At 46.9% G+C, this 25,706-nt stretch overlaps 19 non-coding genes and 1 pseudogene across 19 annotated transcripts; all 20 read left to right on the top strand.

The window, feature by feature from the left end:
* Positions 1–14,348: 14,348 nt before the first annotated feature.
* Positions 14,349–14,511, top strand: LOC134997900 (U1 spliceosomal RNA). Its single transcript, XR_010200272.1, has one exon. It is a non-coding gene; the product is annotated as a U1 spliceosomal RNA (small nuclear RNA).
* A 671-nt stretch (positions 14,512–15,182) lies between these two features.
* On the top strand, positions 15,183–15,346 carry LOC134997847 (U1 spliceosomal RNA). The gene has a single exon (XR_010200223.1). It is a non-coding gene; the product is annotated as a U1 spliceosomal RNA (small nuclear RNA).
* Positions 15,347–15,498: 152 nt separating this feature from the next.
* Positions 15,499–15,659, top strand: LOC134997944 (U1 spliceosomal RNA). The gene has a single exon (XR_010200315.1). It is a non-coding gene; the product is annotated as a U1 spliceosomal RNA (small nuclear RNA).
* Positions 15,660–16,331: 672 nt separating this feature from the next.
* Positions 16,332–16,495, top strand: LOC134997844 (U1 spliceosomal RNA). The gene has a single exon (XR_010200220.1). It is a non-coding gene; the product is annotated as a U1 spliceosomal RNA (small nuclear RNA).
* Positions 16,496–16,647: 152 nt separating this feature from the next.
* Positions 16,648–16,808, top strand: LOC134997925 (U1 spliceosomal RNA). Its single transcript, XR_010200297.1, has one exon. It is a non-coding gene; the product is annotated as a U1 spliceosomal RNA (small nuclear RNA).
* Positions 16,809–17,480: 672 nt separating this feature from the next.
* LOC134997813 (U1 spliceosomal RNA) lies at positions 17,481–17,644 on the top strand. Its single transcript, XR_010200189.1, has one exon. It is a non-coding gene; the product is annotated as a U1 spliceosomal RNA (small nuclear RNA).
* Positions 17,645–17,796: 152 nt separating this feature from the next.
* LOC134997924 (U1 spliceosomal RNA) lies at positions 17,797–17,957 on the top strand. The gene has a single exon (XR_010200296.1). It is a non-coding gene; the product is annotated as a U1 spliceosomal RNA (small nuclear RNA).
* A 672-nt stretch (positions 17,958–18,629) lies between these two features.
* LOC134997846 (U1 spliceosomal RNA) lies at positions 18,630–18,793 on the top strand. The gene has a single exon (XR_010200222.1). It is a non-coding gene; the product is annotated as a U1 spliceosomal RNA (small nuclear RNA).
* A 152-nt stretch (positions 18,794–18,945) lies between these two features.
* On the top strand, positions 18,946–19,108 carry LOC134997933 (U1 spliceosomal RNA). Its single transcript, XR_010200305.1, has one exon. It is a non-coding gene; the product is annotated as a U1 spliceosomal RNA (small nuclear RNA).
* Positions 19,109–19,779: 671 nt separating this feature from the next.
* On the top strand, positions 19,780–19,943 carry LOC134997812 (U1 spliceosomal RNA). Its single transcript, XR_010200188.1, has one exon. It is a non-coding gene; the product is annotated as a U1 spliceosomal RNA (small nuclear RNA).
* A 152-nt stretch (positions 19,944–20,095) lies between these two features.
* Positions 20,096–20,231, top strand: LOC134997941 (U1 spliceosomal RNA; annotated as a pseudogene).
* A 697-nt stretch (positions 20,232–20,928) lies between these two features.
* LOC134997857 (U1 spliceosomal RNA) lies at positions 20,929–21,092 on the top strand. The gene has a single exon (XR_010200232.1). It is a non-coding gene; the product is annotated as a U1 spliceosomal RNA (small nuclear RNA).
* A 152-nt stretch (positions 21,093–21,244) lies between these two features.
* On the top strand, positions 21,245–21,407 carry LOC134998017 (U1 spliceosomal RNA). The gene has a single exon (XR_010200383.1). It is a non-coding gene; the product is annotated as a U1 spliceosomal RNA (small nuclear RNA).
* Positions 21,408–22,078: 671 nt separating this feature from the next.
* On the top strand, positions 22,079–22,242 carry LOC134997811 (U1 spliceosomal RNA). Its single transcript, XR_010200187.1, has one exon. It is a non-coding gene; the product is annotated as a U1 spliceosomal RNA (small nuclear RNA).
* Positions 22,243–22,394: 152 nt separating this feature from the next.
* LOC134997923 (U1 spliceosomal RNA) lies at positions 22,395–22,555 on the top strand. Its single transcript, XR_010200295.1, has one exon. It is a non-coding gene; the product is annotated as a U1 spliceosomal RNA (small nuclear RNA).
* A 672-nt stretch (positions 22,556–23,227) lies between these two features.
* LOC134997876 (U1 spliceosomal RNA) lies at positions 23,228–23,391 on the top strand. Its single transcript, XR_010200249.1, has one exon. It is a non-coding gene; the product is annotated as a U1 spliceosomal RNA (small nuclear RNA).
* A 152-nt stretch (positions 23,392–23,543) lies between these two features.
* LOC134997899 (U1 spliceosomal RNA) lies at positions 23,544–23,704 on the top strand. Its single transcript, XR_010200271.1, has one exon. It is a non-coding gene; the product is annotated as a U1 spliceosomal RNA (small nuclear RNA).
* Positions 23,705–24,376: 672 nt separating this feature from the next.
* LOC134997878 (U1 spliceosomal RNA) lies at positions 24,377–24,540 on the top strand. The gene has a single exon (XR_010200251.1). It is a non-coding gene; the product is annotated as a U1 spliceosomal RNA (small nuclear RNA).
* Positions 24,541–24,692: 152 nt separating this feature from the next.
* Positions 24,693–24,855, top strand: LOC134997995 (U1 spliceosomal RNA). Its single transcript, XR_010200361.1, has one exon. It is a non-coding gene; the product is annotated as a U1 spliceosomal RNA (small nuclear RNA).
* A 671-nt stretch (positions 24,856–25,526) lies between these two features.
* LOC134997896 (U1 spliceosomal RNA) lies at positions 25,527–25,690 on the top strand. The gene has a single exon (XR_010200268.1). It is a non-coding gene; the product is annotated as a U1 spliceosomal RNA (small nuclear RNA).
* Positions 25,691–25,706: the final 16 nt, after the last annotated feature.

The following is a 25,706-nucleotide window of genomic DNA, read 5'->3' as shown; positions in this document are numbered from 1 at the left end:
TCTGCCTGAAAAAAACGATACACACAGTGACTCAGTCACATACCATATCTGTGTGCACTGCTCAGCCCAGTGTGCTGCATCAATGTATATATATATCTGACTGTGCTCAGCTCACACAGCTTATAATTGTGGGGGAGACTGGGGAGCACTGCAGTGCCAGTTATTGGTTATAGCAGGAGCCAGGAGTACATAATATTATATTAAAATTAAACAGTGCACACTTTTGCTGCAGGAGTGCCACTGCCAGTGTGACTAGTGACCAGTGACCTGACCACCAGTATATATAATATTAGTAGTATACTATCTCTTTATCAACCAGTCTATATTAGCAGCAGACACAGTACAGTGCGGTAGTTCACGGCTGTGGCTACCTCTGTGTCGGCACTCGGCAGCCCGTCCATAATTGTATATACCACCTAACCGTGGTTTTTTTTTCTTTCTTTATAGTCATACTAGTTACGAGTATACTATCTCTTTATCAACCAGTCTATATTAGCAGCAGACACAGTACAGTGCGGTAGTTCACGGCTGTGGCTACCTCTGTGTCGGCACTCGGCAGCCCGTCCATAATTGTATATACCACCTAACCGTGGTTTTTTTTTCTTTCTTTATACATACATACTAGTTACGAGTATACTATCTCTTTATCAACCAGTCTATATTAGCAGCAGACACAGTACAGTGCGGTAGTTCACGGCTGTGGCTACCTCTGTGTCGGCACTCGGCAGCCCGTCCATAATTGTATATACCACCTAACCGTGGTTTTTTTTTCTTTCTTTATACATACATACTAGTTACGAGTATACTATCTCTTTATCAACCAGTCTATATATTAGCAGCAGACACAGTACAGTGCGGTAGTTCACGGCTGTGGCTACCTCTGTGTCGGCACTCGGCAGCCCGTCCATAATTGTATATACCACCTAACCGTGGTTTTTTTTTCTTTCTTTATACATACATACTAGTTACGAGTATACTATCTCTTTATCAACCAGTCTATATATTAGCAGCAGACACAGTACAGTGCGGTAGTTCACGGCTGTGGCTACCTCTGTGTCGGCACTCGGCAGCCCGTCCATAATTGTATATACCACCTAACCGTGTTTTTTTTTTCTTTCTTTATACATACATACTAGTTACGAGTATACTATCTCTTTATCAACCAGTCTATATTAGCAGCAGACACAGTACAGTGCGGTAGTTCACGGCTGTGGCTACCTCTGTGTCGGCACTCGGCAGCCCGTCCATAATTGTATATACCACCTAACCGTGGTTTTTTTTTCTTTCTTTATACATACATACTAGTTACGAGTATACTATCTCTTTATCAACCAGTCTATATATTAGCAGCAGACACAGTACAGTGCGGTAGTTCACGGCTGTGGCTACCTCTGTGTCGGCACTCGGCAGCCCGTCCATAATTGTATATACCACCTAACCGTGGTTTTTTTTTCTTTCTTTATACATACATACTAGTTACGAGTATACTATCTCTTTATCAACCAGTCTATATATTAGCAGCAGACACAGTACAGTGCGGTAGTTCACGGCTGTGGCTACCTCTGTGTCGGCACTCGGCAGCCCGTCCATAATTGTATACTAGTATCCAATCCATCCATCTCCATTGTTTACCTGAGGTGCCTTTTAGTTGTGCCTATTAAAATATGGAGAACAAAAATGTTGAGGTTCCAAAATTAGGGAAAGATCAAGATCCACTTCCACCTCGTGCTGAAGCTGCTGCCACTAGTCATGGCCGAGACGATGAAATGCCAGCAACGTCGTCTGCCAAGGCCGATGCCCAATGTCATAGTACAGAGCATGTCAAATCCAAAACACCAAATATCAGTAAAAAAAGGACTCCAAAACCTAAAATAAAATTGTCGGAGGAGAAGCGTAAACTTGCCAATATGCCATTTACCACACGAAGTGGCAAGGAACGGCTGAGGCCCTGGCCTATGTTCATGGCTAGTGGTTCAGCTTCACATGAGGATGGAAGCACTCAGCCTCTCGCTAGAAAAATGAAAAGACTAAAGCTGGCAAAAGCAGTAGCACCGCAAAGAACTGTGCGTTCTTCGAAATCCCAAATCCACAAGGAGAGTCCGACTCCAATTGTGTCGGTTGCGATGCCTGACCTTCCCAACACTGGACGTGAAGAGCATGCGCCTTCCACCATTTGCACGCCCCCTGCAAGTGATGGAAGGAGCACCCGCAGTCCAGTTCCTGATTGTCAGATTGAAGATGTCAGTGTTGAAGTACACCAGGATGAGGAGGATATGGGTGTTGCTGGCGCTGGGGAGGAAATTGACCAGGAGGATTCTGATGGTGAGGTGGTTTGTTTAAGTCAGGCACCCGGGGAGACACCTGTTGTCCGTGGTAGGAATATGGCCGTTGACATGCCTGGTGAAAATACCAAAAAAATCAGCTCTTCGGTGTGGAAGTATTTCACCAGAAATGCGGACAACAGGTGTCAAGCCGTGTGTTCCCTTTGTCAAGCTGTAATAAGTAGGGGTAAGGACGTTAACCACCTCGGAACATCCTCCCTTATACGTCACCTGCAGCGCATTCATAATAAGTCAGTGACAAGTTCAAAAACTTTGGGTGACAGCGGAAGCAGTCCACTGACCAGTAAATCCCTTCCTCTTGTAACCAAGCTCACGCAAACCACCCCACCAACTCCCTCAGTGTCAATTTCCTCCTTCCCCAGGAATGCCAATAGTCCTAGATGGGCCCGGTGTTTGTGTCGGCCACTAGGGTCGCTTATCTTACTCACACAGCTACCTCATTGCGCCTCTTTTTTTCTTTGCGTCATGTGCTGTTTGGGGAGGGTTTTTTGGAAGGGACATCCTGCGTGACACTGCAGTGACACTCCTAGATGGGCCCGGTGTTTGTGTCGGCCACAAGGGTCGCTAATCTTACTCACACAGCTACCTCATTGCGCCTCTTTTTTTCTTTGCGTCATGTGCTGTTTGGGGAGGGTTTTTTGGAAGGGACATCCTGCGTGACACTGCAGTGCCACTCCTAGATGGGCCCGGTGTTTGTGTCGGCCACTAGGGTCGCTTATCTTACTCACACAGCGACCTCGGTGCAAATTTTAGGACTAAAAATAATATTGTGAGGTGTGAGGTATTCAGAATAGACTGAAAATTAGTGGAAATTATGGTTTTTGAGGTTAATAATACTTTGGGATCAAAATGACCGCCAAATTCTATGATTTAAGCTGTTTTTTAGGTTTTTTGGAAAAAAACACCCGAATCCAAAACACACCCGAATCCGACAAAAACAATTCGGTGAGGTTTTGCCAAAACGCGGTCGAACCCAAAACACGGCCGCGGAACCGAACCCAAAACCAAAACACAAAACCCGAAAAATTTCCGGCGCTCATCTCTAGTCTGAGGAAGAAGGCTATATTAGAGAGGAGCGGGAGCAAATGAATGTGGTGTCTCCACCGACAGCTGATTGGATGGATATGTGGAATGTTTTAAATGCTAGTGTAAACTCATTGCACAAAAGATTAGACAAGGCAGAAGCTTTGGGACAGTCAGGGTCTCAACCCATGCCTGATCCTATGTTGCAGGGACTGTCAGGGTCTCATAAGCGCCCACTATCCCAGTTTGTTGACACAGATACCGACACGGATTCTGACTCCAGTGTCGATTACGATGATGCAAAGTTACAGCCAAAATTGGCAAAATCCATTAGATTTATGATTATGGCAATAAAAGATGTTTTGCACATCACAGAGTAACCCCCTGTCGCTGACAAGAGGGTACATATGTACAAGGGAAAGAAGCCTGAGGTAACCTTTCCCCCCTCACACGAGCTGAACGAGTTATGTGAAAAAGCTTGGAAATCTCCAGATAAAAGACTGCAGATTTCCAAAAGGATTCTTATGGCGTATCCTTTCCCATCAATGGATAGGTTACGATGGGAATCCTCCCCTAGGGTGGACAAAGCATTAACACGCTTATCCAAGAAGGTAGCCCTCCCGTCCCAGGATACGGCTACCCTCAAAGAGTGTGCTGACCGCAAACAGGAGATTACCCTGAAGTCCATTTATACACATTCAGGTACCTTACTCAGACCGGCAATTGCGTCGACCTGGGTGTGTAGTGCTGTAGCGGCATGGATAAATGCCTTATTTGAAGGGATGGATAGCCTAGACAAGGATACTATTTTATTGACCCTGGGGCATATAAGAGATGCTGTCCTATATATGTGTGTATGCAAACTACCGGTGGTGCTGCAGGGCCCACACCCTTTTACTTGTCTTGTAGAGCAGCTCTGAAGCTGTTACAGTGCCCAGCTGCTGCAAGAAATCAGCTTGAATGCTTCAGGGGCTTGGGCATGGCCAACATGAGCCCCACACCGAAGGAGGGTGGGGGTGTTTAATGCAAACTTGGGGTTATCCAAGCGCCGCAAAAGACCGCCATGCCCCGCATGCCCCTTTTCTCTTTTCATATACAGATGAGGGTTCCAGCCAACTTTGGCCCACTGCTTGGATGACATCACCGTATGCAAATCCGTCTGCTGCAGACCTTCCCCCAGGAATGCTTGCAATAGTTGTTGCATATGGTTTAATGTCTGAGGGTGCTTCAGTATTAGGCAGCCTTCCGCCCTCCCATGTTCATCTGAAAAGATGTGGTCTCCCTGCAGTTGTTGTCCCCAGACGAGAGTTCCCTTGTGCTTCCTCAGTTAAATCTCCTTAACTTGACGAGGGTGTGCCCGAGCAGCCGCCCTCCCCAGCCCTTTCCCAACACATACTTATCTTGCATATGAGATCTCTTGATCATGAAGATAGTTCTCACAGGTTGAGATTCATCCTGGCTCCGCTCCCCGCTGGAGAGCGCTGATGGGGACAGCAGTGGGGCTTCAGCAGCAGGGTGAGTATGTGTGGCCAGAGACCTCCCTTCCCATGTGCAGGCCTGCAGAGTGTGCCGCGCAGGATGGGGCATGTGACACTCTCCCTCCCTGGGGCTCTTCCAGATGTAGCTCCTCTGCAGTATTTTTCCCGGGCTGCGCGGCGCTCTTCCCGACTGGCATCCGCCCTGGAACACTGCCTTCCTCAACGCAACATCAGCAGGGGGCCCGGGCCTCATCACCATCCCAGGTCTTTCTCATGTATGTATCATGTATGTGTGTGTGATATATGTATGAATCATATATGTTTGTGATCTATCTATCTATCTATCTATCTATCTAGAGATACAGAGGGGACGGCACTCAGAGGATTTTTTCAAATATTGTATTCAAGTATAAAACATACTTAGTGATCCATCAACGTTTCGGTGTACGACAACACCGTCTTCAGGATGTAGACAACACAGTGACAAAAAGTGAAATGACAATACATACATATCATGACTTACCCCGCTTTTATATGTTCCCTCTTCAATCTACACCAGTGTCACGCACGCCAGTATCGTATCGCGCGCCCCTGCACCGGAGCGCACAGTGGTGATGTCACGCCTCCCCTCCCATCACGTATCCCATCTGTATCTATCTATCTATCTATCTATCTATCTATCTATCTATCTATCTATCTATCTATCTATCTATCTATCTATCTATCGTATGTGTGTATATATGTATCTATCATGTATGTATGTATGTATGTATGTATCTATCTTGTATGTATGTGTTCTATCTATCTATCTATCTATCTATCTATCTATCGTGTGTGTGATATATGTATGTATCTATCATGTATGTGTTATATGTATGTATCACACCTTCCTCTATACATATGCATACATACATACATACATACATACATACATACACACACCTATATCTGTACGTACACTGACATACACACACCAACATCTATACATAAACACGCTGACCCCTAAACGTACACCAACGTACCCACATGTGAATCTATACATACATGTGCTGACACCTGGACATACACTGATGTACCCACACCTAACATCTATACATACACATGCTAACACCTGGACGTATACAGACGTACCCACATTTGCATCCATGCATATATAGATGTAGGTGTGTGTACGTCAGTGTACGTCCAGGTGTCAACGCGTGTATGTATAGATGCAGGTGTGGGTACGTCTGTGTATGTCCAGGTGTCAGAATGTGTATGTATAGATACAAGTGTGGGAACGTCAGTGTAGGTTCAGGTGTCAGCGCGTGTATGTATAGATGCAGGTGCTTGTATGTCCAGATGTCAGTGCATGTATGTATAGATGCAAGTGTGGGTACGTCGGTGTATGTCCATTTGTCAGCGCGTGTATATATAGATGCAGGTGCTTGTATGTTGGTGTATGTCCAGGTGTCAGCATGTGTATGTATAGATGCAGGTGTGGGAATGTTGGTGTATGTCCAGGTGTCAGGGCGTGTATGTATGGATATTAGGTGTGGGTACATCAGTGTATGTCCAGGTGTTAGCGCATGTATGTATAGATGCAGGATAATAATCGCACAGCGTGCCCCCCACCAACCACAAACCTCCCCCACCCCCCTGTATGACATAAACACCGCTAATTCCACTTACACACAACAATTTCAGTTTGCGACCAGGAGCCGGCAATGTATGTGCACCCAAATGAAGCCACTGTACATGCCCTGCAGGCTGCTATGTACTGCACAGGTGCAACAAATTTAAATGCCCTATCTTTAAAATGGGGCATATTTTACTAAATTAAAAAAACCTGTAACTTTCTGTAAAACCTTAACCCCAAAAGGCACTACACTAACATCGGGGTGTAGAGTTGGATGTTGATCCAAGGCACCAACAGGCTAAAGCTTTGACTGTTCCCAGGATGCCTTGCACCGCCTCCTCTATAACCCTGCCCAGTGGCGTAACTAGACCTTTGTGGACCCCATAGCAAAATTCTGAATGGGCCCACCAGCACTCAACAAGAATGAGTGGCGTTTGGGGTCAGAAAAGTAGAGGGGAAGGGGTCTGACAGAGTAGGGGGCAGGACATGAATGAATAGAAACTGAGGTGTCCATTATATAAAGAAATACAGTATGTGTGTCTGTGTGTATATCACACACACACATATAAGGGAAATTCAAATGCCCTCAATTATTGCGCCCATTACACTCTGGTTTAGGTGCACAAAGCACCTAAACCTGAATAAAGTAATGGGCGCGATCGTGAAAAGACACCGTTTGGTTGCCCAAATGGGTCTCTTTGCACACATTTCAGCTTGTTTCCCCTGGGGGTAGCGAGCTGAAATAAACATGTCGCACCCGTTGGCAGCAACATTAGAATAGCTGCTGACGGGCACGATTGAGGGAGGAAAGGGACATTTGAATCCAGCCCATAGATGCAATGTGAATATGTAATTTGTACCTTCCTATCTTAAAATGTATATAGTAGTGTATACACTAAAGGTCTTTCCGAACCCCCTAATCCTAACATTGTAATTTGCTTTAGGGCGCACCTCCAATTAGTCTAGTGTTTCGTATTTTCACATTAAATACTTTCTTGCATTGGTTGGTTAAAGATTAGATCGTATATTTTTCTAGATATAGCTGTGCATAGTCTACAAGGCTACATGCTTCTCCCCTAACTAGAGATGTGCAGCGGGCATTTTTCGTGTTTCATGTTTTGGTTTTGGTTTCGGATCCGCAGTTGTGTTTTGTATATGGACGCGTTTTGGCAAAACCACCCTTTCGGGTTTTGGATTCGGGTGATTTTTTTTTAAAACCTCAAACAGCTAAAATCATAGAATTTGGGGGTAATTTTGATCCTATAGTATTAAGCTCAATAACCATAATTTCTACTCCTTTGTTTCCAGTCTATTCTGAACACCTCACACCTCCCAATATTATTTTTAGTCCTAAAATTTGCACCAAGGTCCCTGGATGACTAAGCTAAGCGACCCAAGTGGGCAGCACAAACACCTGGCCCATCTAGGAGTGGCACTGCAGTGTCAGACAGGATGGCACTTAAAAAAATAGCCCCAAACAGCACATGATGCAAAGATAAATAAAAAAAGAGGCGCAAGATGAAATTGTAGTGTGTCTCTCCTGCTCAGTGTCAGTTCTCAGTAGTACTATCCTCATCAGTGCTCAGTATCACTGCTCATTGTCTTGTGCTGCATTGTGGTGCTCAGTATACTAGAGTACATTACTAACAGTCCAGTGCTGCATCTTGCTGCTCAGTGTCAGTTCTAGTATCCTCATCAGTGCTCAGTATCACTGCTCATTGTTTTGTGCTGCATTGTGGTGCTCAGTATACTACAGAACATTACTAACAGTCCAGTGCTGCATCTGGCTGCTCAGTGTCAGTTCTAGTAATCTCATCAGTGCTCCGTATCACTGCTCATTGTCTTGTGGTGCTCAGTATACTACAGTACATTACTAATACTCCAGTGTCTTGTGCCGCATATGGCTGCTGTAGGGTGCTGTGGTAGTGTCCTGTCACTGTGCATATGTCATCATTCCAGTCACAGTGATATCTGGTATCTATCTAGTGGTATCTAATTCCAGACATTACCACCGTCTAATTCCAGATATATTACTGGCATATAATTCCACACATTAAAATATGGAGAACAAAAAGGTGGAGGGTAAAATAGGGAAAGATCAAGATCCACTTCCACCTAGTGCTGAAGCTGCTGCCACTAGTCAAGGCAGAGACAATTCAATGCCATCAACATTATGTAATGATTATACGATACATTATATATCATATCATTGTATGGTTGTAAAATACAACTTAAAAACTTTAATGAATAAATACATAAAGTAGCTTTTATGTAACCTTTTTAAACCTATTAGCATAGACCGAATCTCATCGTGTGTATAGGCCTTTAGTTCAACAACAGCATGGGACCAGTTAGTGTGTTTTGACCACTGCACAGCACCTGGTGTTATATAGTAAGCACCACTATGGCATAGTATACAGCATTATGGGCCTGATATGAGTGTGACCAGCGGTGATGTGGAATGCAGTAGGAGGTGCTGTTTAGTAAGCACCACTTCTATATTCACCATGCAGTATATTGTGTGAATATAGAAGTGTTGGCTGTGTTATGTATTAGAGTAATTATTGCAGCTCCCAGCTAAAATTGCAACAATGTAATTTAGTGACAAACTGCAGAGATTAACCCTTTCTGTGGCTGCTGCACAACCTCTATTCATATCGCTGAATTCAATTAGGGAGATGTTCTCACCCCGCGAGCAAGCGCAGGTATATGCCACACTTATGGTAACATTGGATTTGCAGATATTTTCTTGCAGGGGTGTTTCTAAACAATGTGGCTTCAAATGCGTGCCCCCCGCCACCATTGGCATTAAAAATTGTGCCCCTCCCCCATATATATATATATAAAAAAAACTATACTTGCGTGAGCGCTCCGGACGGGATGGGGGGGCGTGACCTCGCAAAAATGGGTATGGTCTCCATAAAATGGGCGTAGCCTTGCAGGCAAAGACTACCTTACACCAGTTCTTGACCCTGCACCAACAGACCTCAGCCACCACAGGGAAAAAAGTACAGTAATTTCCACCATGTTAAGCCCCACACATTAATGCCCTTTGGAACATATTATGTCACTGACCACAATATCTGTGATACACTATGCCCTACAGTAAAGCTTCTAATTACTTTTACAAAAACTGCTCAATGCCAAGAGTTTCACGTGCTGGGTGTTATGCTCATTGCCAGGGGTTTTACTCTCTGGGTGTCATGCTCATTGCCAGGGGGAACGCAGTAGGAGGTGTTATATAGTAAGCACCACTATGGCATAGTATATAGCATTATATATATTGTGAGCACTGGTGATGTTGAGTGCAGTAGAGCTGCTGCTGGGTAATTACAATTGACTACAACCACCAATATATTCTGCTGCACCATATATATGCAAAGCTAATTCTGCTGGGTAATTACAACTGACTACAACCACCAATATATTCTGCTGCACTATATCTATATTTGCAAAGCTAATTCTGCTGGGTAATTACAATTGACTACAACCACCAATATATTATGCTGCACTAATTCTATATATGCAAAGCTAATTCTGCTGAGTAATTACAATTGACTACAACCACCAATATATTCTGCTGCACTATATTTATATATGCAAAGCTAATTCTGCTGGGTAATGCAAATTGAAACATTATTGCATAGTATGTAATTTTGAAGTACTTTTTTAAAGTTTTGAATGATATAGACCCAGTTTAATCTTTGTGGAATGCCTGGTTGTTGTTTTTAAGGTAATTTATTGCCTGGCATTTGAGGGGGTGGGGTGTGGTTACAGATTTCAATTATTGGTTTCACTTGTAATAGTCTTCTACTTAAGTCCAATGGTGTAGGCTGTGCAAAGCCGTTTGGCTGTGCATTTATTGATCTAAGCGTGCATTTTTATCAAAGCGTGATAAAATTGACACATAACAGCAGTGTTCAATCAGCATTAATTTATCTTCAGCTGATATCGATTGTGAATTGACGTTTCTTCTCTTCTTGTCACCTACAGGTAATTACAATTGACTACAACCACCAATATATTCTGCTGCACTATATCTATATATGCAAAGCTAATTCTGCTGGGTAATGCAAATTGAAACATTATTGCATAGTATGTGATTTTGAAGTACTTTTTTAAAGTTTTGAATGATATAGACCCAGTTTAATCTTTGTGGAATGCCTGGTTGTTGTTTTTAAGGTAATTTATTGCCTGGCATTTGAGGGGGTGGGGTGTGGTTACAGATTTCAATTATTGGTTTCACTTGTAATAGTCTTCTACTTAAGTCCAATGGTGTAGGCTGTGCAAAGCCGTTTGGCTGTGCATTTATTGATCTAAGCATGCATTTTTATCAAAGCGTGATAAAATTGACACATAACAGCAGTGTTCAATCAGCATTAATTTATCTTCAGCTGATATCGATTGTGAATTGACGTTTCTTCTCTTCTTGTCACCTACAGGTAATTACAATTGACTACAACCACCAATATATTCTGCTGCACTATATCTATATATGCAAAGCTAATTCTGCTGGGTAATGCAAATTGAAACATTATTGCATAGTATGTGATTTTGAAGTACTTTTTTGAAGTTTTGAATGATATAGACCCAGTTTAATCTTTGTGGAATGCCTGGTTGTTGTTTTTAAGGTAATTTATTGCCTGGCATTTGAGGGGGTGGGTGTGGTTACAGATTTCAATTATTGGTTTCACTTGTAATAGTCTTCTACTTAAGTCCAATGGTGTAGGCTGTGCAAAGCCATTTGGCTGTGCATTTATTGATCTAAGCGTGCATTTTTATCAAAGCGTGATAAAATTGACACATAACAGCAGTGTTCAATCAGCGTTCAATCGAAGTGAAAAAGAAGGAAAACAGAAGCACACCAATCTAACAAAACAAAGAAAACTGAAGAACTAATAACAAATGTGAGTCACTTACTCCTCAGATCACTCACCTCCTGATTGTTGCATCTGATTACATAGCACAGAACTACCTTACTTGGACATTTCATAAACCATCCATTTACTGTATTATTGTAATTTTGTTTTTTAAGCACAGCTGCACCAATGCAATTTTACCTGCAAACACTTAAAACATCTAACATAATTACCATTGCTTCTTAAACCTCTCACAATCCTTTCATTTCTTACACTCCAAATACTTTTCTGCACCCACTTTATCTACGCTTTTGACTCATTTCATACTAAATCTACACCCCTTGAGCCTACACTGCTTTTCTCACCTGCATTTCTGCAATTCTTCTGCTCGGATTGCCTAACAGTCTCCTCTCCTACTTCCACTTTCCCTCAACCTATTTACCTACTTAACACTATGTCAAGGTTTTCTTATACTCCCCACATCACTCAGTGTCTACCTAATAATGTATCTTTAGCCTTCCCCCCTAGTCTCCTCCACCTCCTCCTCTCTCCCCTCCTCTGTCTCCCCTCCATCCCTCTGTTTCCTTCCCCCACCTTTCCTGTTACCCCACTTTCATTCACCTCTGCCCCATGGTCCTGCTACCCCACAACTCAGCCCTGCTCCCTCTCTCCCTTCCCTGTCACCTCCCCACACCCCCATCCACATCATACTGACCTCCCTCCCTGCCCACCTCCTGCAGTTTCCCCTCCTAGCTCAGGCACCCGTACCATCACTACTCTCTCATCATCCCTGCCCTCAAAGTTAATCCCACCTCATCGCTACAGCAACCCTGAAAATCTAATTCACATCTCTCCCACAAACTCATACCCCCTATCCTGTGCCCTCTGGAATGCCAGATCTGTTTATAACAAACTGGTCCCCACTCATGACCTTTTCATTTCCAACTCCCTACACCTACTAGCCATTACTGAAACTTGGATTACGCCCTCTGACACTACTTCTGCTGCTGCTCTCTCTGCTGGGGGCCTTACATTCCCACACACACCCCGACCTGGGGGTCGCCATGGGGGTGGTGTTGGGGTCCTTTTACCTTCTAGTTACTCCTACCAACTCATACCACCAGAACCATCCCTTATATTCTCTACATTTGAGGTCCACGCCATATGCCTCTTCCAACCAGTAGCTGTCATTTACCGCCCCCCTGGCACTGCTTCCAAATTAATCGACAACTTTGCTTCCTGGCTTCCTCACTTCCTCTCTTCTGACATTCCCACCATTATCCTAGGCGATTTCAACATCCCTATTGACATCCCCACACAATCCCCTGCCTCTAAACTCCTTAACCTCACCTCTTCACTTGGTCTCTCCCAGTGGACCTCCTCACCCTCCCATGTGAATGGGAGCTCACTGGATCTGGTCTTCACTCACCGCTGTGATATTTCTGATTTTTCCAACTCCCCATTTCCCCTCTCTGACCGCCACCTGCTCTGCTTCAACCTATCTCTCTCGACTTCCCCATCTCTACCTCCTAAGGCTACCATCACTAAGCGTAACATTGAAGCTATTGACACCACATTCCTTTCCTCCCTGTTTGACTCACTTCTCTCTCCTATTCTCTCTCTCTCATGCCCTGAACAAGCCACTTCCACATACAATGCTTCCCTTACTTCTGCTCTTGACTCTGTTGCTCCACCAACCACTATTCACCCTCGCAAATTAACACCTCAACCCTGGCACACCAAATGCATCAGATATCTGCAAAAATGCTCACGTACTGCTGAGCGACACTGGAGGAAATCACGCTCTAAGGCAGACTTCCTCCATTTCAAACTTATGCTCTCATCCTTCAGTGCTGCCCTTTCTCTTGCTAAACAGTCATACTTCAAGAACCTCATCTCCTCCCAGTCTTCCAACCCCCGGCGCCTCTTTGCCACTCTCAACTCACTCCTCTGCCCACCTCCACCTCGTCTCCCTTCCTCACTCTCTGCTCTTGACTTTGCCACTTACTTCACATCCAAAATTGACTCCATACGTCAGGACATCACATCACACCAGACTATCAGTAACCAGCCTTCTCCCACCCCTTACCAACCCTCCCCATCCCTCGCACCAACTCTGTCATCTTTCTCCCATGCATCTGGAGAGGAAGTCATGGCCCTCATTCGTTCCTGTCCCCTCACCACCTCCCCACTTGACCCAATCCCCTCCCGCCTCCTTTGCCACCTCTCTTCTTCTGCTTTTTCCCATCTTTCCCACCTTCTCAATCTCTCCCTCTCATCAGGCACTGTCCCCTCTGCCTTCAAGCACGCTCTCATCTCTCCTATTCTTAAAAAACCTACCCTTGATCCAAACATTCTCTCCAACTACCGACCCATCTCTCTCCTCCCTTTTGCCTCCAAACTCCTTGAGCGTATTGTCTACAACCACCTTACTTCCTTTCTTTCCTCACACTCACTGCTTGACCCATTCCAGTCTGGCTTCCGTCCTCTCCACTCCACTGAAGCTGCCCTTACAAAAGTATGCAATGACCTCCATGCTGCTAAATCTAAGGGACACTACTCTCTACTTATTCTACTTGATCTCTCTGCTGCTTTTGACACTGTGGACCATCCTCTCCTACTGCAAATCCTTCACTCCATTGGTCTGCGTAACACAGCCCTCTCTTGGTTGTCGTCCTACCTTTCTGACCGTTCATTCTCTGTCTCCTCTCATGACTCTACCTCCCCCTCACTTCCACTAACTGTAGGGGTACCCCAAGGTTCTGTCCTTGGTCCTCTTCTCTTCTCTCTCTATACGTCCTCACTAGGTAAGCTCATTAGTTCTTTTGGTTTCCAATATCAACTCTATGCTGATGACACTCAAATCTATCTTTCCTCTCCAGACCTCTCCCCTACTCTCCTCTTTGTCTCAGATCTTCCTCTAGCCTTGTTCTTCTTTCGAGAGTTTCCTTGTGCTGCCTCAGTTGGATCTCCTTCACTTGACAGGGGGGTGCCCGAGCAGCGACCCTCCCCAGCTCTAGCCCAACTCCTACTTACCTGCCAGGTGAGATACTATGATCATGAAGGTGCTTCTCCCTGGGCAAGGCTCACCCATTGCACTCTGGGTGTGCTGCTCCTGCGATTTCCCCAAATGTGGGAAACTTGACTGCATAATTTGTGTTTCCCCTGGTCGGCTCTCGTATAATTCAGATCTCTTTGTCTCAGGTCTCTCTCCAGCCTAGTTTGCTGTGTGTTTCCACTTCTCTTTTCTTGAGCCGCTCCCTTCTATGCCCTTGCGCACTATCCTGACTACTCCCGTATGCTTAATTTGTGCCTTCCAACGCACAATGCGAACTACAGGTAGTGCTGCAGGGCCCACACCCTTTTACTTCCCTTACAGAGCAGCTCTGGAGCTGTTACAGTGCCCAGCTGCTGCAAGAAATCAGCTTTAATGCTTCAGGGGCTGGGGCATAGCCAACATGAGCCCCACACCGAAGGAGGGTGGAGGTGTTTAATGCGAACTAGGGGTCATCCAAGCGCCGCAAAAAGCCGCCATGCCCTGCATACCTCTTTTCTCTTTTCATATGCAGACGAGGGTTGAAGCCAACTTTGACCCACTGCTTGGATGACATCACCATATGCAAATCCATCTGCTGCAGGCCTTCCCCCAGGAATGCTTGCACTAGTTGTTGCATTTGGTTTGTTGTTTGGGGGTGCTTCAGTATTAGGCAGCCTTCTGCCCTCCCATGTTCATCTGAAAATATGTGTTCTCCCTGCAGTTGTTGTCCCCAGATGAGAGTTCCCTTGTGCTGCCTCAGTTGAATCTCCTTTACTTGACAGAGTTGTGCCTGAGCAGCGGCACTCCCCAGCCCTATCCCAAATCATACTTATTTTGCATAGGAGATACCATGGTCATGAAGATTGTTCTCCCAGGGTGAGGTTCATTCATTGCATTCTGGGTATGCTGACCCCTATGATTTCCCCAAATGTGGGAAACTCGACAGCATTATTTGTGGTAGTGGGGGACTGTGTTTGTTCTTTCCTCTGGTCAGCTCTGGTAAAAGTCAGATTTATTTGTCTCAGATCTTCCTCTAGCCTTGTTCTTCTTTCGAGAGTTTCCTTGTGCTGCCTCAGTTGGATCTCCTTCATTTGACAGGGGGGTGCCCGAGCAGTGACCCTCCCCAGCTCTAGCCCAACTCCTACTAACCTGCCAGGTGAGATACTATGATCATGAAGGTGCTTCTCCCAGGGCAAGGCTCACCCATTGCACTCTGGGTGTGCTGCTCCTGCGATTTCCCCAAATGTGGGAAACTTGACTGCATAATTTGTGTTTCCCTGGTCGGCTCTCGTATAATTCAGATCTCTTTGTCTCAGGTCTCTCTCCAGCTTAGTTTGCTGTCTGTTTCCACTTCTCTTTTCTTGAGCCGCTCCCTTCTATGCCCTTGCGCACTATCCTGACTTCTCCCGTATGCTTAATTTGTGCCTTCCAACGCACAATGCGAACTACAGGTAGTGCTGCAGGGCCCACACCCTTTTACTTGCCTTACAGAGCAGCTCTGGAGCTGTTACAGTGCCCAGCTGCTGCAAGAAATCAGCTTTAATGCTTCAGGGGCTGGGGCATAGCCAACATGAGCCCCACACCGAAGGAGGGTGGAGGTGTTTAATGTGAACTAGGGGTCATCCAAGCGCCGCAAAAGGCCGCCATGCCCTGCATACCCCTTTTCTCTTTTCATATGCAGATGAGGGTTCCAGCCAACTTTGACCCACTGCTTGGATGACTTCACCGTATGCAAATCCGTCTTCTGCAGACCTTCCCCCAGGAATGCTTGTACTAGTTGTTGCATTTGGTTTGTTGCTTGGGGGTGCTTCAGTATTAGGCAGCCTTCTGCCCTCCCATGTTCATCTGAAAATATGTGTCCTCCGTGCAGTTGTTGTCCCCAGATGAGAGTTCCCTTGTGCTGCCTCAGTTGAATCTCCTTTACTTGACAGAGTTGTGCCTGAGCAGCGGCACTCCCCAGCCCTATCCCAAATCATACTTATTTTGCATAGGAGATACCATGGTCATGAAGATTATTCTCCCAGGGTGAGGTTCATTCATTGCATTCTGGGTATGCTGACCCCTATGATTTCCCCAAATGTGGGAAACTCGACTGCATTATTTGTGGTAGTGGGGGACTGTGTTTGTTCTTTCCTCTGGTCAGCTCTGGTAAAAGTCAGATTTATTTGTCTCAGATCTTCCTCTAGCCTTGTTCTTCTTTCGAGAGTTTCCTTGTGCTGCCTCAGTTGGATCTCCTTCATTTGACAGGGGGGTGCCCGAGCAGCGACCCTCCCCAGCTGTAGCCCAACTCCTACTTACCTGCCAGGTGAGATACTATGATCATGAAGGTGCTTCTCCCAGGGCAAGGCTCACCCATTGCACTCTGGGTGTGCTGCTCCTGCGATTTCCCCAAATGTGGGAAACTTGACTGCATAATTTGTGTTTCCCTGGTCGGCTCTCGTATAATTCAGATCTCTTTGTCTCAGGTCTCTCTCCAGCTTAGTTTGCTGTCTGTTTCCACTTCTCTTTTCTTGAGCCACTCCCTTCTATGCCCTTGCGCACTATCCTGACTTCTCCCGTATGCTTAATTTGTGCCTTCCATCGCACAATGCGAACTACAGGTAGTGCTGCAGGGCCCACACCCTTTTACTTGCCTTACAGAGCAGCTCTGGAGCTGTTACAGTGCCCAGCTGCTGCAAGAAATCAGCTTGAATGCTTCAGGGGCTGGGGCATAGCCAACATGAGCCCCACACCGAAGGAGGGTGGAGGTGTTTAATGCGAACTAGGGGTCATCCAAGCGCCGCAAAAGGCCGCCATGCCCTGCATACCCCTTTTCTCTTTTCATATGCAGATGAGGGTTCCAGCCAACTTTGACCCACTGCTTGGATGACTTCACCGTATGCAAATCCGTCTTCTGCAGACCTTCCCCCAGGAATGCTTGTACTAGTTGTTGCATTTGGTTTGTTGTTTGGGGGTGCTTCAGTATTAGGCAGCCTTCTGCCCTCCCATGTTCATCTGAAAATATGTGTTCTCCCTGCAGTTGTTGTCCCCAGATGAGAGTTCCCTTGTGCTGCCTCAGTTGAATCTCCTTTACTTGACAGAGTTGTGCCTGAGCAGCGGCACTCCCCAGCCCTATCCCAAATCATACTTATTTTGCATAGGAGATACCATGGTCATGAAGATTGTTCTCCCAGGGTGAGGTTCATTCATTGCATTCTGGGTATGCTGACCCCTATGATTTCCCCAAATGTGGGAAACTCGACTGCATTATTTGTGGTAGTGGGGGACTGTGTTTGTTCTTTCCTCTGGTCAGCTCTGGTAAAAGTCAGATTTATTTGTCTCAGATCTTCCTCCAGCCTTGTTCTTCTTTCGAGAGTTTCCTTGTGCTGCCTCAGTTGGATCTCCTTCATTTGATAGGGGGGTGCCCGAGCAGCGACCCTCCCCAGCTCTAGCCCAACTCCTACTTACCTGCCAGGTGAGATACTATGATCATGAAGGTGCTTCTCCCAGGGCAAGGCTCACCCATTGCACTCTGGGTGTGCTGCTCCTGCGATTTCCCCAAATGTGGGAAACTTGACTGCATAATTTGTGTTTCCCTGGTCGGCTCTCGTATAATTCAGATCTCTTTGTCTCAGGTCTCTCTCCAGCTTAGTTTGCTGTCTGTTTCCACTTCTCTTTTCTTGAGCCGCTCCCTTCTATGCCCTTGCGCACTATCCTGACTTCTCCCGTATGCTTAATTTGTGCCTTCCAACGCACAATGCGAACTACAGGTAGTGCTGCAGGGCCCACACCCTTTTACTTGCCTTACAGAGCAGCTCTGGAGCTGTTACAGTGCCCAGCTGCTGCAAGAAATCAGCTTGAATGCTTCAGGGGCTGGGGCATAGCCAACATGAGCCCCACACCGAAGGAGGGTGGAGGTGTTTAATGCGAACTAGGGGTCATCCAAGCGCCGCAAAAGGCCGCCATGCCCTACATACCCCTTTTCTCTTTTCATATGCAGATGAGGGTTACAGCCAACTTTGACCCACTGCTTGGATGACTTCACCGTATGCAAATCCGTCTTCTGCAGACCTTCCCCCAGGAATGCTTGTACTAGTTGTTGCATTTGGTTTGTTGTTTGGGGGTGCTTCAGTATTAGGCAGCCTTCTGCCCTCCCATGTTCATCTGAAAATATGTGTTCTCCCTGCAGTTGTTGTCCCCAGATGAGAGTTCCATTGTGCTGCCTCAGTTGAATCTCCTTTACTTGACAGAGATGTGCCTGAGCAGCGGCCCTCCCCAGCCCTATCCCAAATCATACTTATTTTGCATAGGAGATACCATGGTCATGAAGATTGTTCTCCCAGGGTGAGGTTCATTCATTGCATTCTGGGTATGCTGACCCTTATGATTTCCCCAAATGTGGGAATCTCAACTGCATTATTTGTGGTAGTGGGGGACTGTGTTTGTTCTTTCCTCTGGTCAGCTCTGGTAAAAGTCAGATTTATTTGTCTCAGATCTTCCTCTAGTCTTGTTCTTCTTTTGAGAGTTTCCTTGTGCTGCCTCAGTTGGATCTCCTTCACTTGACAGGGGGGTGCCCGAGCAGCGACCCTCCCCAGCTCTAGCCCAACTCCTACTTACCTGCCAGGTGAGATACTATGATCATGAAGGTGCTTCTCCCAGGGCAAGGCTCACCCATTGCACTCTGGGTGTGCTGCTCCTGCGATTTCCCCAAATGTGGGAAACTTGACTGCATAATTTGTGTTTCCCCTGGTCGGCTCTCGTATAATTCAGATCTCTTTGTCTCAGGTCTCTCTCCAGCTTAGTTTGCTGTCTGTTTCCACTTCTCTTTTCTTGAGCCGCTCCCTTCTATGCCCTTGCGCACTATCCTGACTTCTCCCGTATGCTTAATTTGTGCCTTCCAACGCACAATGCGAACTACAGGTAGTGCTGCAGGGCCCACACCCTTTTACTTGCCTTACAGAGCAGCTCTGGAGCTGTTACAGTGCCCAGCTGCTGCAAGAAATCAGCTTTAATGCTTCAGGGGCTGGGGCATAGCCAACATGAGCCCCACACCGAAGGAGGGTGGAGGTGTTTAATGCGAACTAGGGGTCATCCAAGCGCCGCAAAAGGCCGCCATGCCCTGCATACCCCTTTTCTCTTTTCATATGCAGATGAGGGTTCCAGCCAACTTTGACCCACTGCTTGGATGACTTCACCGTATGCAAATCCGTCTTCTGCAGACCTTCCCCCAGGAATGCTTGTACTAGTTGTTGCATTTGGTTTGTTGTTTGGGGGTGCTTCAGTATTAGGCAGCCTTCTGCCCTCCCATGTTCATCTGAAAATATGTGTTCTCCCTGCAGTTGTTGTCCCCAGATGAGAGTTCCCTTGTGCTGCCTCAGTTGAATCTCCTATACTTGACAGAGTTATGCCTGAGCAGCGGCACTCCCCAGCCCTATCCCAAATCATACTTATTTTGCATAGGAGATACCATGGTCATGAAGATTGTTCTCCCAGGGTGAGGTTCATTCATTGCATTCTGGGTATGCTGACCCCTATGATTTCCCCAAATGTGGGAAACTCGACTGCATTATTTGTGGTAGTGGGGGACTGTGTTTGTTCTTTCCTCTGGTCAGCTCTGGTAAAAGTCAGATTTATTTGTCTCAGATCTTCCTCTAGCCTTGTTCTTCTTTCGAGAGTTTCCTTGTGCTGCCTCAGTTGGATCTCCTTCATTTGACAGGGGGGTGCCCGAGCAGCGACCCTCCCCAGCTCTAGCCCAACTCCTACTTACCTGCCAGGTGAGATACTATGATCATGAAGGTGCTTCTCCCAGGGCAAGGCTCACCCATTGCACTCTGGGTGTGCTGCTCCTGCGATTTCCCCAAATGTGGGAAACTTGACTGCATAATTTGTGTTTCCCTTGTCGGCTCTCGTATAATTCAGATCTCTTTGTCTCAGGTCTCTCTCCAGCTTAGTTTGCTGTCTGTTTCCACTTCTCTTTTCTTGAGCCGCTCCCTTCTATGCCCTTGCGCACTATCCTGACTTCTCCCGTATGCTTAATTTGTGCCTTCCAACGCACAATGCGAACTACAGGTAGTGCTGCAGGGCCCACACCCTTTTACTTGCCTTACAGAGCAGCTCTGGAGCTGTTACAGTGCCCAGCTGCTGCAAGAAATCAGCTTTAATGCTTCAGTGGCTGGGGCATAGCCAACATGAGCCCCACACCGAAGGAGGGTGGAGGTGTTTAATGCGAACTAGGGGTCATCCAAGCGCCGCAAAAGGCCGCCATGCCCTGCATACCCCTTTTCTCTTTTCATATGCAGATGAGGGTTCCAGCCAACTTTGACCCACTGCTTGGATGACTTCACCGTATGCAAATCCGTCTTCTGCAGACCTTCCCCCAGGAATGCTTGTACTAGTTGTTGCATTTGGTTTGTTGTTTGGGGGTGCTTCAGTATTAGGCAGCCTTCTGCCCTCCCATGTTCATCTGAAAATATGTGTTCTCCCTGCAGTTGTTGTCCCCAGATGAGAGTTCCCTTGTGCTGCCTCAGTTGAATCTCCTTTACTTGACAGAGTTGTGCCTGAGCAGCGGCACTCCCCAGCCCTATCCCAAATCATACTTATTTTGCATAGGAGATACCATGGTCATGAAGTTTGTTCTCCCAGGGTGAGGTTCATTCATTGCATTCTGGGTATGCTGGCACCTGTGATTTCCCCAAATGTGGGAAACTCGACTGCATTATTTGTGGTAGTGGGGGACTGTGTTTGTGCTTTCCTCTGGTCAGCTCTGGTAAAAGTCCGATTTCTTTGTCTCAGATCTTCCTCTAGCCTTGTTCTTCTTTCGAGAGTTCCCTTGTGCTGCCTCAGTTGGGTCACCTTCACTTGACAGGGGGGTGCCCGAGCAGCGACCCTCCCCAGCTCTAGCCCAACTCCTACTAACCTGCAAGGTGATATACTATGATCAGGAAGGTGCTTCTCCCAGGGCAAGGCTCACCCATTGCACTCTGGGTGTGCTGATCCTGCGATTTCCCCAAATTTGGGAAACTTGACTGCATAATTTGTGTTTCCCCTGGTCAGCTCTCGTATAATTCAGATCTCTTTGTCTCAGGTCTCTCTCCAGCCTAGTTTGCTGTCTATTTCCACTTCTCTTTTCTTGAGCCGCTCCCTTCTATGCCCTTGCGCACTATCCTGACTTCTCCCGTAAGCTTAATTTGTGCCTTCCAACGCACAATGCGAACTACAGGTAGTGCTGCAGGGCCCACACCCTTTTACTTGCCTTACAGAGCAGCTCTGGAGCTGTTACAGTGCCCAGCTGCTGCAAGAAATCAGCTTGAATGCTTCAGGGGCTGGGGCATAGCCAACATGAGCCCCACACCGAAGGAGGGTGGAGGTGTTTAATGCGAACTAGGGGTCATCCAAGCGCCGCAAAAGGATGCCATGCCCTGCATACCCCTTTTCTCTTTTCATATGCAGACGAGGGTTGAAGCCAACTTTGACCCACTGCTTGGATTACATCACCATATGCAAATCCGTCTTCTGCAGACCTTCCCCCAGGAATGCTTGTACTAGTTGTTGCATTTGGTTTGTTGTTTGGGGGTGCTTCAGTATTAGGCAGCCTTCTGCCCTCCCATGTTCATCTGAAAATATGTGTTCTCCCTGCAGTTGTTGTCCCCAGATGAGAGTTCCCTTGTGCTGCCTCAGTTGAATCTCCTATACTTGACAGAGTTATGCCTGAGCAGCGGCACTCCCCAGCCCTATCCCAAATCATACTTATTTTGCATAGGAGATACCATGGTCATGAAGATTGTTCTCCCAGGGTGAGGTTCATTCATTGCATTCTGGGTATGCTGACCCCTATGATTTCCCCAAATGTGGGAAACTCGACTGCATTATTTGTGGTAGTGGGGGACTGTGTTTGTTCTTTCCTCTGGTCAGCTCTGGTAAAAGTCAGATTTATTTGTCTCAGATCTTCCTCTAGCCTTGTTCTTCTTTCGAGAGTTTCCTTGTGCTGCTTCAGTTGGATCTCCTTCATTTGACAGGGGGGTGCCCGAGCAGCGACCCTCCCCAGCTCTAGCCCAACTCCTACTTACCTGCCAGGTGAGATACTATGATCATGAAGGTGCTTCTCCCAGGGCAAGGCTCACCCATTGCACTCTGGGTGTGCTGCTCCTGCGATTTCCCCAAATGTGGGAAACTTGACTGCATAATTTGTGTTTCCCTGGTCGGCTCTCGTATAATTCAGATCTCTTTGTCTCAGGTTTCTCTCCAGCTTAGTTTGCTGTCTGTTTCCACTTCTCTTTTCTTGAGCCACTCCCTTCTATGCCCTTGTGCACTATCCTGACTTCTCCCGTATGCTTAATTTGTGCCTTCCAACGCACAATGCGAACTACAGGTAGTGCTGCAGGGCCCACACCCTTTTACTTGCCTTACAGAGCAGCTCTGGAGCTGTTACAGTGCCCAGCTGCTGCAAGAAATCAGCTTTAATGCTTCAGGGGCTGGGGCATAGCCAACATGAGCCCCACACCGAAGGAGGGTGGAGGTGTTTAATGCGAACTAGGGGTCATCCAAGCGCCGCAAAAGGCCGCCATGCCCTGCATACCCCTTTTCTCTTTTCATATGCAGATGAGGGTTCCAGCCAACTTTGACCCACTGCTTGGATGACTTCACCGTATGCAAATCCGTCTTCTGCAGACCTTCCCCCAGGAATGCTTGTACTAGTTGTTGCATTTGGTTTGTTGTTTGGGGCTGCTTCAGTATTAGGCAGCCTTCTGCCCTCCCGTGTTCATCTGAAAATATGTGTTCTCCCTGCAGTTGTTGTCCCCAGATGAGAGTTACCTTGTGCTGCCTCAGTTGAATCTCCTATACTTGACAGAGTTATGCCTGAGCAGCGGCACTCCCCAGCCCTATCCCAAATCATACTTATTTTGCATAGGAGATACCATGGTCATGAAGATTGTTCTCCCAGGGTGAGGTTCATTCATTGCATTCTGGGTATGCTGACCCCTATGATTTCCCCAAATGTAGGAAACTCGACTGCATTATTTGTGGTAGTGGGGGACTGTGTTTGTTCTTTCCTCTGGTCAGCTCTGGTAAAAGTCAGATTTATTTGTCTCAGATCTTCCTCTAGCCTTGTTCTTCTTTCGAGAGTTTCCTTGTGCTGCCTCAGTTGGATCTCCTTCATTTGACAGGGGGGTGCCCGAGCAGCGACCCTCCCCAGCTCTAGCCCAACTCCTACTTACCTGCCAGGTGAGATATTATGATCATGAAGGTGCTTCTCCCAGGGCAAGGCTCACCCATTGCACTCTGGGTGTGCTGCTCCTGCGATTTCCCCAAATGTGGGAAACTTGACTGCATAATTTGTGTTTCCCTGGTCGGCTCTCGTATAATTCAGATCTCTTTGTCTCAGGTCTCTCTCCAGCCTAGTTTGCTGTCTGTTTACACTTCTCTTTTCTTGAGCCGCTCCCTTCTATGCCCTTGCGCACTATCCTGACTTCTCCCGTATGCTTAATTTGTGCCTTCCAACGCACAATGCGAACTACAGGTAGTGCTGCAGGGCCCACACCCTTTTACTTGCCTTACAGAGCAGCTCTGGAGCTGTTACAGTGCCCAACTGCTGCAAGAAATCAGCTTGAATGCTTCAGGGGCTGGGGCATAGCCAACATGAGCCCCACACCGAAGGAGGGTGGAGGTGTTTAATGCGAACTAGGGGTCATCCAAGCGCCGCAAAAGGCCGCCATGCCCTGCATACCCCTTTTCTCTTTTCATATGCAGACGAGGGTTGAAGCCAACTTTGACCCACTGCTTGGATGACATCACCATATGCAAATCCATCTGCTGCAGGCCTTCCCCCAGGAATGCTTGCACTAGTTGTTGCATTTGGTTTGTTGTTTGGGGGTGCTTCAGTATTAGGCAGCCTTCTGCCCTCCCATGTTCATCTGAAAATATGTGTTCTCCCTGCAGTTGTTGTCCCCAGATGAGAGTTCCCTTGTGCTGCCTCAGTTGAATCTCCTTTACTTGACAGAGTTGTGCCTGAGCAGCGGCACTCCCCAGCCCTATCCCAAATCATACTTATTTTGCATAGGAGATACCATGGTCATGAAGTTTGTTCTCCCAGGGTGAGGTTCATTCATTGCATTCTGGGTATGCTTGCACCTGTGATTTCCCCAAATGTGGGAAACTCGACTGCATTATTTGTGGTAGTGGGGGACTGTGTTTGTGCTTTCCTCTGGTCAGCTCTGGTAAAAGTCCGATTTCTTTGTCTCAGATCTTCCTCTAGCCTTGTTCTTCTTTCGAGAGTTCCCTTGTGCTGCCTCAGTTGGGTCACCTTCACTTGACAGGGGGGTGCCCGAGCAGCGACCCTCCCCAGCTCTAGCCCAACTCCTACTAACCTGCCAGGTGATATACTATGATCAGGAAGGTGCTTCTCCCAGGGCAAGGCTCACCCATTGCACTCTGGGTGTGCTGATCCTGCGATTTCCCCAAATTTGGGAAACTTGACTGCATAATTTGTGTTTCCCCTGGTCGGCTCTCGTATAATTCAGATCTCTTTGTCTCAGGTCTCTCTCCAGCCTAGTTTGCTGTCTGTTTCCACTTCTCTTTTCTTGAGCCGCTCCCTTCTATGCCCTTGCGCACTATCCTGACTTCTCCCGTATGCTTAATTTGTGCCTTCCAACGCACAATGCGAACTACAGGTAGTGCTGCAGGGCCCACACCCTTTTACTTGCCTTACAGAGCAGCTCTGGAGCTGTTACAGTGCCCAGCTGCTGCAAGAAATCAGCTTGAATGCTTCAGGGGCTGGGGCATAGCCAACATGAGCCCCACACCGAAGGAGGGTGGAGGTGTTTAATGCGAACTAGGGGTCATCCAAGCGCCGCAAAAGGCCGCCATGCCCTGCACGCCCCTTTTCTCTTTTCATATGCAGATGAGGGTCCCTGCCAACTTTGACCCACTGCTTGGATGACTTCACCGTATGCAAATCCGTCTTCTGCAGACCTTCCCCCAGGAATGCTTGTACTAGTTGTTGCATTTGGTTTGTTGTTTGGGGGTGCTTCAGTATTAGGCAGCCTTCTGCCCTCCCATGTTCATCTGAAAATATGTGTTCTCCCTGCAGTTGTTGTCCCCAGATGAGAGTTCCCTTGTGCTGCCTCAGTTGAATCTCCTATACTTGACAGAGTTATGCCTGAGCAGCGGCACTCCCCAGCCCTATCCCAAATCATACTTATTTTGCATAGGAGATACCATGGTCATGAAGTTTGTTCTCCCAGGGTGAGGTTCATTCATTGCATTCTGGGTATGCTGACACCTGTGATTTCCCCAAATGTGGGAAACTAGACTGCATTATTTGTGGTAGTGGGGGACTGTGTTTGTTCTTTCCTCTGGTCAGCTCTGGTAAAA

The sequence above is a fragment of the Pseudophryne corroboree genome, unplaced genomic scaffold (genome assembly GCF_028390025.1).
Source record: "Pseudophryne corroboree isolate aPseCor3 unplaced genomic scaffold, aPseCor3.hap2 scaffold_147, whole genome shotgun sequence".
Lineage (NCBI taxonomy): Eukaryota > Metazoa > Chordata > Amphibia > Anura > Myobatrachidae > Pseudophryne > Pseudophryne corroboree.
Note: the sequence above shows the minus strand (reverse complement) of the source record. Positions and strands in the feature narration are given on the sequence as shown.